The following is an 8,149-nucleotide window of genomic DNA, read 5'->3' on the forward strand; positions in this document are numbered from 1 at the left end:
GTTTGGAATGCTTGGTCGGTTTAGTGTTAAACTATGCACAAAAACTATTTTATTTTCCACCGAAGCTTTTACCGCCGTACCACTGGAGCGCCAAACGAAGTGCATTTCAATCTGAAACCTCGCACTAACCTTTCTACTCTGGGATGCCGTTATTAAAAAATATTTTTTACATGACTAAATTTGTTCGCATTTAGTGAATTATTTACTAAGGAAATTTTGTACCAGGAAATTGGACCAGTTTCACATAATGGAAAAAATCGTACAGAATGGAAATATTCTGGTCGAGAAATACGTTTAGTTTTAAATACGAAAAATGAAACAAAACTAAAATATCACCGAAGGGTTAAATGTTAAATCAACTTTCCAGAGCGCAAACAATTTTTTTGCTCGAGCGCAGCGCGATCTCGGAACGGCTTTTTATTTCAGTATTTTTCCTATCGTGCCGGACCGAAAACCTTGGGCGGGGGAGGAGGGAGGGTAAGAATTCCAGAGAGGGTTGAGAGGGGGGTGCAAGCAGCGGGCTTCCAGAATTCGTAAACCCGGCATGAGAACCCGCGGAATGCTTTCACATAAAGACGCAACCCCATAAGACTTCATCCCCCTTTATGCGGAAGGTTCTCGCCGGCCGTGCACCCCCTCTTGCCCCCTTACCACCCCGAAAACCGTGGAACGGCGACAACCGGCGTGTGTGGGTGTCGCGTCCGTGTGTCAGAACGCGCGCTGCTCACCCCGGGGATCGATGTTTCCTCCTTCATCGGGGAGTGTAGCTCGTGCGTAAAAACCAACCCTCTCCCCCGTTCACCCTCTAAACACCCCCTGCGAACCACCCTTACGGCTATCCGTTTCTTTTCCCGTCGACGGAGAGGAGAGCGCGCTGATTATTTGCTGATGGGACCCGCGGGTTCGTAAATATTTATTCCTTTAACGGGCAGCGAAACCGAGATCGGATTTTCAACGCGACGGTTTTCATCCGCGAAACCGCTTCCCCCCCTCTTTCTCACCGTTTTTTATCCGCTGTAATCTCGCCGGGTTTTGTGTTGCGCAAGGGTTACTGGGATCGGTTGGAATGCGGGGATCGAGGAAACTATGGCCTCCTTGATGGATTGTGTAGTAACTGTTCGAGTGTCAGTACATCTCGGACTTTCTCTTTGTTTAGCATCGTTCTGACCGATCGGTAAAGAGAGATTTGATCGTTTCTTCTCATCGGTAGACTGCGAGTTGTATTTATTTATCATAGGCTGCGGATTTTATGCACCCATGAAAAAACTAGGTGGGAGCAACTCTAAACAATACAATGGAATTTGAGAATATCGAGACATTATTTGCAACTTGTTAGAACTATTAGACCCCGTAATTGGTCTTTTGGATTGCTGTTTGAAGCCATTTTTATTTTTCACAAAGATCTGCAGTCTAATAAGAAACATTAGTGGATCATATTTAAAATTGTGCAAACGTCAGAACCATTAAAAATTACTGTCCTATTATTTTTCATTTATCACTAGTGTTAAGGGTGGGAATAAATTTCTACTTATCTTCTGTTGCTCAAGGTCGAAGCAGAAAATTTTTATTCCGCGTAAGGATGCCCAGTTTTGAACAGTTTGCTTCAATACTTTCGCTACCACTGCCCCTCACACGTGACATTTACAGTCTCGGAATTTACTTAAGGATTGCCAAATTAATTTTGTACACTTTGCTTTTTAACACTGGGTTCACAGAGCAACAAAAGTGGCCACTTTGGATTATTTTATAAAAATATCAAGAATATATTCAGCCAGGTTTTTACCACCTTTTACCATAATGTCATATATAAATTAAGGAATGTAGAACCCGTCTCGTAAGTCTAATGTTAGAAAATTTCTGAAGATTGAGAGAATCCTTAATTTAACACAAAGGCGTTCGCATAAATGTGGCTAAACTGTAGCTAGAAGGACTAATTGGACCCTGTTGGAAAATCTGTTGAATCGTCGCCCAACCCTGAACTTTTAATTTTCAAAAGATCATTAAATCCTATTAAAAATGAAAAATACAGTGACGAATCTTTGTCTTGCCAAATCTAGTGTCAAAGTCATAGCGCACAACATGATATTCAGGGACTCTATGTCTTACTTCTTCGGTGCATTTAATAAAATACTTTTGACAGTGCAGGTAGCCACCAAAATAAGCAGTGATAGCGAACGTGTTAATCCTGAATTGGACTTTTATTATCCGACAAAACAACCGGTTGAACGCCGGGAGGAATATTTTCGCCGTTCCGACTATTTCTTCGTTCGGAAACTCGATCGGCGAAACTTGTTCCCGGAGGGGTCAGAAAAAATGTTTCGAGGCAAAGATAAACGAACGAGTGGAGCGTGCCGAAGGATTTTAGGAGTTTAGGCATGGTCCTACAGGCAAACAGGCAAACAGCCCGAACTCCGCTCCGCGCACCGCGGAAAACCCTCGAGCGAGAGGCCTTAACAAAAGTTTCACAGTCGAGGAGCTAGCGACAATAGGAAGAGGAGAACACGGGAACGATTTAGCGCTGAATGCGGATGTCGCTAATTTTCTGGCTCGTCCACGCAAGCTTCTGCTTAAAATCTGCTCTTTCACCGATCGCCGGCCGGAAAACGCGAACCGATGCCCCTTTGGCCGCGTCACGTCTCGCCGCGCCGATTCTCCCTTTGAGAAACGGCCCTTGCCTCGCCCGTGGCCCTTCTTCCCGCCAGAAATCCCCAAAACATCGCCCAATTCAAACATGCCATGGACTTATTCGACCCGGAGCTGCGAGCTATCCGCTAACACCTTAACGCCGGTGCCGTCTTCAAAAATATTATAAAATCGAATTAATGCACTGAATGACATAAAAATTGTTGACAGTGCTCTTCTAACTGCAACAAAAGTAGCAAGGAAATTGTCACTTCGGCTGTTATAGAACAACCAACGAGTCTGCGACTTTTTACAGGCACCCACCTTCCGACGTTGAAGGCCGTGTCTATTTTCACCCAGAATGTCGAAATCGTCATTCAAGTACAATGTTTACACGATATTTGTCCAAAAACACGGGTCTAGCCACGGGACATATATCGGCCAGTATTATTCTCAGATCCACGCCGAAGTTCATCGAGGCCTCGGTTCATGGCAGTGGGGGTAGCTCTGGGACTTTTATCGGCGAGGCATTTCCGACATATATAGAGCAAACATTGTACACAGTTCTTGGGGAATTAATCAAGTGAATAGCTGCCGCATTAGAAACGGCAAATAGATTAATGTCTCTACGGGTGGTACCTGAAAAAATATGTTTTGAAAAAATTGTTAAATAAATCAATGAACTTTATAGACTACTGTATTCGTTTTCGCTAAATCCTAGCACTCTCCAGGGAGAATCCTGTTCCTACTGCGAGCAGGTACACTGATTCTCAGCAACCATGATTCCACAGGCTTAATGACTCCTTCCCCTGGGACAGAAGCAGGCCGACAGCGCGGGTGGGAGAGGGAGATAGCGATAAATCGCCGGTGATATCGGGATTACTCGACGGCGCAAATATTATGCGGGGCGAATCATGCAAATTCGCGCGGGGCGGTTTGTAACGAAGAGCCGGATCCGCGGCGTGGATCCCGGCGCGCCGATAAAGAAACCACGTTTAACGAGTTATGGTCGAATAATGATAAATCCCGTGAACCACCTCGGCCAGCTGCTGGCGATCGTTAAAGCTGGCCGTCGTCCCACCTTCGGCAACGAGCCCGAGCTTTTTCTCGTCGCTTCGTCGTCTTCCCCGAGCATAGCGATTAATGTCTTCATGAGGGACGCTGAGCGAAGCGGAGCTGTCCTCGCGCTTCTTTTCGCGGGCGAAAACACGCCTCGAACGCCCGGAGAACGGCGCGGATTCGGATAAATAAGGATAAAAAAGAGCAGGAAGAAAGTTAAGGTAGAACCGAGTAGCAGAGGGTCAAAATAAAACGAGGAGTTAATAAAGATTGTTCCCCTGGTGGGTGGATAAAACAGTGCAAGAGAAGTTTTGGTGGAATTATTAGGTTGGCAACTAGATTCGCGACCTCCACAATTGCTTGGAGAAGAGTAAAAAAGATCGGGAAGAAAGTAAGTTAATACGACGTGGAAACAGATAGAAACAAGAAGTTCATGAAGATTGTTGGTGGGTGGATATTTTGGGGCAAAATTATTAGATCGGCAACGAAATTCTTGATCAGAATGATTTATTCGTCCCCAAAAATTCCTCAAAATCAAAGTAGTTTAAACATTGTGATAAAAATTGCAGAGTTGAAGCTCATCCCAGGGCTCATTACTTCTTGAACTCTTCCAGATTGTAAAAAACCTACTGAAGTTTGGTTCAAGCAATTGTGTTATCAACAATATTAACCCTTTGCACTCGAGTGGCGACTCTGAAGCACCACTAAAAATTGTTGTGGCATTTTTTCAAAGAAATTACCAAAAATATTACAAAATGTTTGTTACATTGCAAAATTAGTATTTCATGGACTACTGAACGTTCAAATATTATACGTGGAGATCGGATGAGTTTCCTATAAATAAAATGAAAATATTCTAAGACGGAAGAAAAATTTAGTTTCAGAATTAGAATAGCGCCGAGTGCAAAGGGTTGAAATATGTGCACAGGTGGCGTTCTGACATCCTCAAATTCGGAAAAACATTTTCCAGCCAAGGGTTGCTGCAGCGACCTGAGGAGGTGGCAATTACTAGTTTCCAATTAGACATACGTCCTGCTGCAGAATCGAATTCGTAAGGGTTGACGAATTTTTCAATTTCACGAGTAGAGTTCATTTTCGACCTCCCAGTGAATAACACCCCCAATCTGTCACCAAAACAGGAGATAACGAATTTAATAGAGAACCTAATGCAATAAAAATCTCTGTTTGAAGCTTGAGGCGAATTTTCGAGACAGTGTACGCGCGGGCAGCGTCCCTAGAGGTTTTCGTAGACGTGGAGAGAATGAACCAGATTTTTGGATCTGGAGATTTGGGTACAGTGCACGTAATTCGTTGGAAGTGGGACGTTTTCTAGAGCGGTTCGGTTCCGCCGAAAAAGGAAGAGGAAAGGGAAGCTCGCGCGATTCCGCTCGGAACGAGTCGCGTAACGTGGTGACATGTTGGCCCCCCGCCGACCCCGCGACCCTCCTGTCCCGGCTACTGGAAATAACCCCTTATTATCCGAGCGACTCCTACCACGATACACCGCACAACTGGTATTCGCAGTCGCAACCCGCAGCCCGGTGCCATTGTGAAACCGCGGGCTGCGTTTCCACGGCTGCTCTTCGACGTCTGTCATTAATTCTGCTTTGGCCTGGTGACGCGCCTTTGTAATAAACACGCGCGAAAGAGGAACGGAGAGAGAGAGTGAGAGGGGGAGACAACCACGGGAAAAAAATACGTCGGAACACGCGGACAATCGGCGTGGGAGAGGCGGTGAAATCGGCCCGGTCCGACCCGACCCGACCCGACCCGTCCTTAACCCGAATCGGACTCGCTGCGTCGATCGTTCTTCTTCGGGATCTTCTGGTTTATCCTTCTCAACGTCTTTTATTCGCTTACTGTTTCCGAATAACGAGTAGACTGCGGATGTTTATGCAATTTTCAATTTTTGCAGGCAAATTTTAGGAAAGTGGTGGAGTGGACTCCTGGACGATACATGACGCTGGCAAGAGCCGTGTTGTTGACATACATCGAGAATTCACTGTACCACAGCATTTTCAAATCCTCTAAATGTTTCCACTGTTTTGCATCCGCAGTCTAGTGATTAAAGTACGTAACTATACACGTCTTCGTACACTTTAGAACTGTACACATACTATACATGCAATTAGGATCTAATGATTATTCCATAATCGCACTCACGGTCCACAAGCACTGCACCTCGTCTAAACAATTTTCTTCTACGAGTCCAAACAAATGCATTTTTCCGCCGTTTAACCGCGTCCGAAGGATCCCGTGTGCGCGCAGCAATTGTTAACCACTCTTCCAATCTTCCAAAAATATTTGATGATGTTCCAGCGGGAGTGCTCTGGTCCCACTGCTCGTTAACAAACGGTGTCCTCCTCGGAACGGAACGCAAACCGCGCGGGAGGTCGGGGCACACGAGGATCGAAACAAAAGCAAATCCGAACCGGAAATCCTCGCAGCACCGTGGAAGACGTCCCCGTTCCGAGGAAACATCCCCGGTGCCGCAATAACACCGGGGCGAGCGGACAATTTATTTCGAAAAACAAATCCCGTGTATCCCCGTGGAAACCGCGGCTGCGGTTAGAACTCGAAACGGGGGAAGAGACAACGCGCGCGAACCGTCTCCTCGGGGGGTGGGCTGCTCTGGTCGAAACACGATCCACCCCCGCCCCCTTGGAAAACGGGGCGACCGCCGCCACCGTGAAAACACCACGGGAAAGATGGAGGAAGCTACGAAAATTCCGGCCATTCTTCGCACGACAATAGGCCAACGTATATATTTCGGAAATTCCCAATGGTGCACGCGTCGTCTAGGAGGGGGAGGGCAGGGTGGCGGAGGGGCGGGTTTCCATTATGAGCGTCGTCGCTTTTTCCTTTTTTTTCTCTTTCTCTCTCTCTCTCTCTCTCTCTCTCTCTCTCTCTCTCTCTCGTTTTCGTTCTCTCCGGTTCGGTCTAGCTCTCTTTCCCGTTCGCTTTTCTTCTTTTTTTTTCTATTCGAGGGTGTGCTCGTGCATCAGCGCGAAACATTTCGTGCCGGCGTGCACAAGGGCTCCTTTCTTCGGGGCAGCTCGGCTAAAAACCACCCCTGAGGTGAGCGCCAATAGAAAACCGGCCGTCCAGCCTCCCCGTGCCCGTGGAACCCCCGAAACACCGACGTCGTGCCTAACGCCATCGTGACGCGTCTCGACCCCGTACCCCCGCCCATGGGAACCCGAAACAAGCGTTGCGAACCCGTCGACGCCGGATGGAACCCCCTAGGAACACGTATTCGACGGCATCGACACGGACCTGCTCTCTGTTTCGGTGGAGATGAAACAATCACGGCGGCTGAACCTTTGTTATATAAGCTGGAATTCCAACAAAATTATCCTTTACCTGCCACGAAGACACACGCCTCGTCTCCACCCTCTTGTGCAAAACGAAACACGACGGTTAATTATCTCGGATTATTAGACTTTTGGCAAAAATCGGTGGGTGTAATTTCAACCGGTGTGAAGGGATATCCCTCTATAGTTGCGAATTTTATATAAACCCCTTGCCGTACCTTTTAGCTCGGAAGAATTCGGGCCCAAGCGCCAATTCATGTTTGGTTCGAAATTCTCATGACGAGCCAGACTCGTCAAAGTATGGCAAGGGGTTAATATTAAAACTATAAACGACACTCGTTAGAAAGGGTTAAAAGAGTTTCAGAACATCCAAGCTCACAACTTAATGAATCCAGTACCGAGAGGAATAAATTCATAGTTGGTCTCTTTTTCCAATGGACTCGAAATTGTGGTAGCAGTCGGAAAGGTCTGGTCGAGCCGAGTTAGATGAAAGCAGGCGTTCAGATCGAGTAGGACGCTTAGGCCAGTGGCACCATTTTGTCCTCGCGCGGAAACCCTGGCCGTTCAGTCCCCGCTCGATCCAGAGGGGGGCCAACGCAGTCGCAAATGGGCGAGAACAAGCGAACTATCGAGTCGAAGCCGCCACGACGAGGCGTCCGCGAGGCAGCCGCCACTCGGCCTGGACTCTCGCGATTGGCGTCCATTTCACCCACTTACACCCTTTCCAGCCACCCGCCAAGCCCGGTGTTCACCTATGGTCGGCCGTGTTTCGCGACCGGGCTCTAAATAAATTAGAGGGTGACTCCTCCGCGAGTCCAATTGTCCCTGTGTCGTATCCACCACCTGCGGCGAAGGGGTTCACGAGCCTCTAGAATCCGCTCGCCACCTAACCTTTGCTGGTGACCTGCGATCATAGCCGCCGGCCCGAAGGGTTCGAGAGGGACTCTTTACCCAACCCAGACCTTTCGCCAACCGAGTTCAAACTGGGTTGCCACTGGGCTCAAACTTGCTTCATACTTGGCCCATCGATTTTTCACGACTTTAGGGCCGTTTCTTGGAGCCCCAATTCGGCTGCGATTTCTCCCAGAAATTTCTTCCTCTTTTCGATAACTTCAAACAGCTGAGAACAATACATTGACACTCTTCAATTTTCT

At 47.4% G+C, this 8,149-nt stretch overlaps 1 long non-coding RNA gene across 1 annotated transcript; it reads right to left on the reverse strand.

Moving 5' to 3' along the window:
• Window positions 1-6,568: 6,568 nt before the first annotated feature.
• On the reverse strand, window positions 6,569-7,157 carry LOC143354656 (uncharacterized). Its single transcript, XR_013082358.1, has 2 exons — window positions 7,045-7,157; window positions 6,569-6,964 (listed from the first exon to the last, which is right to left on the reverse strand). It is a non-coding gene; the product is annotated as an uncharacterized LOC143354656 (long non-coding RNA).
• Window positions 7,158-8,149: the final 992 nt, after the last annotated feature.

The sequence above is a fragment of the Halictus rubicundus genome, chromosome 5 (genome assembly GCF_050948215.1).
Source record: "Halictus rubicundus isolate RS-2024b chromosome 5, iyHalRubi1_principal, whole genome shotgun sequence".
Lineage (NCBI taxonomy): Eukaryota > Metazoa > Arthropoda > Insecta > Hymenoptera > Halictidae > Halictus > Halictus rubicundus.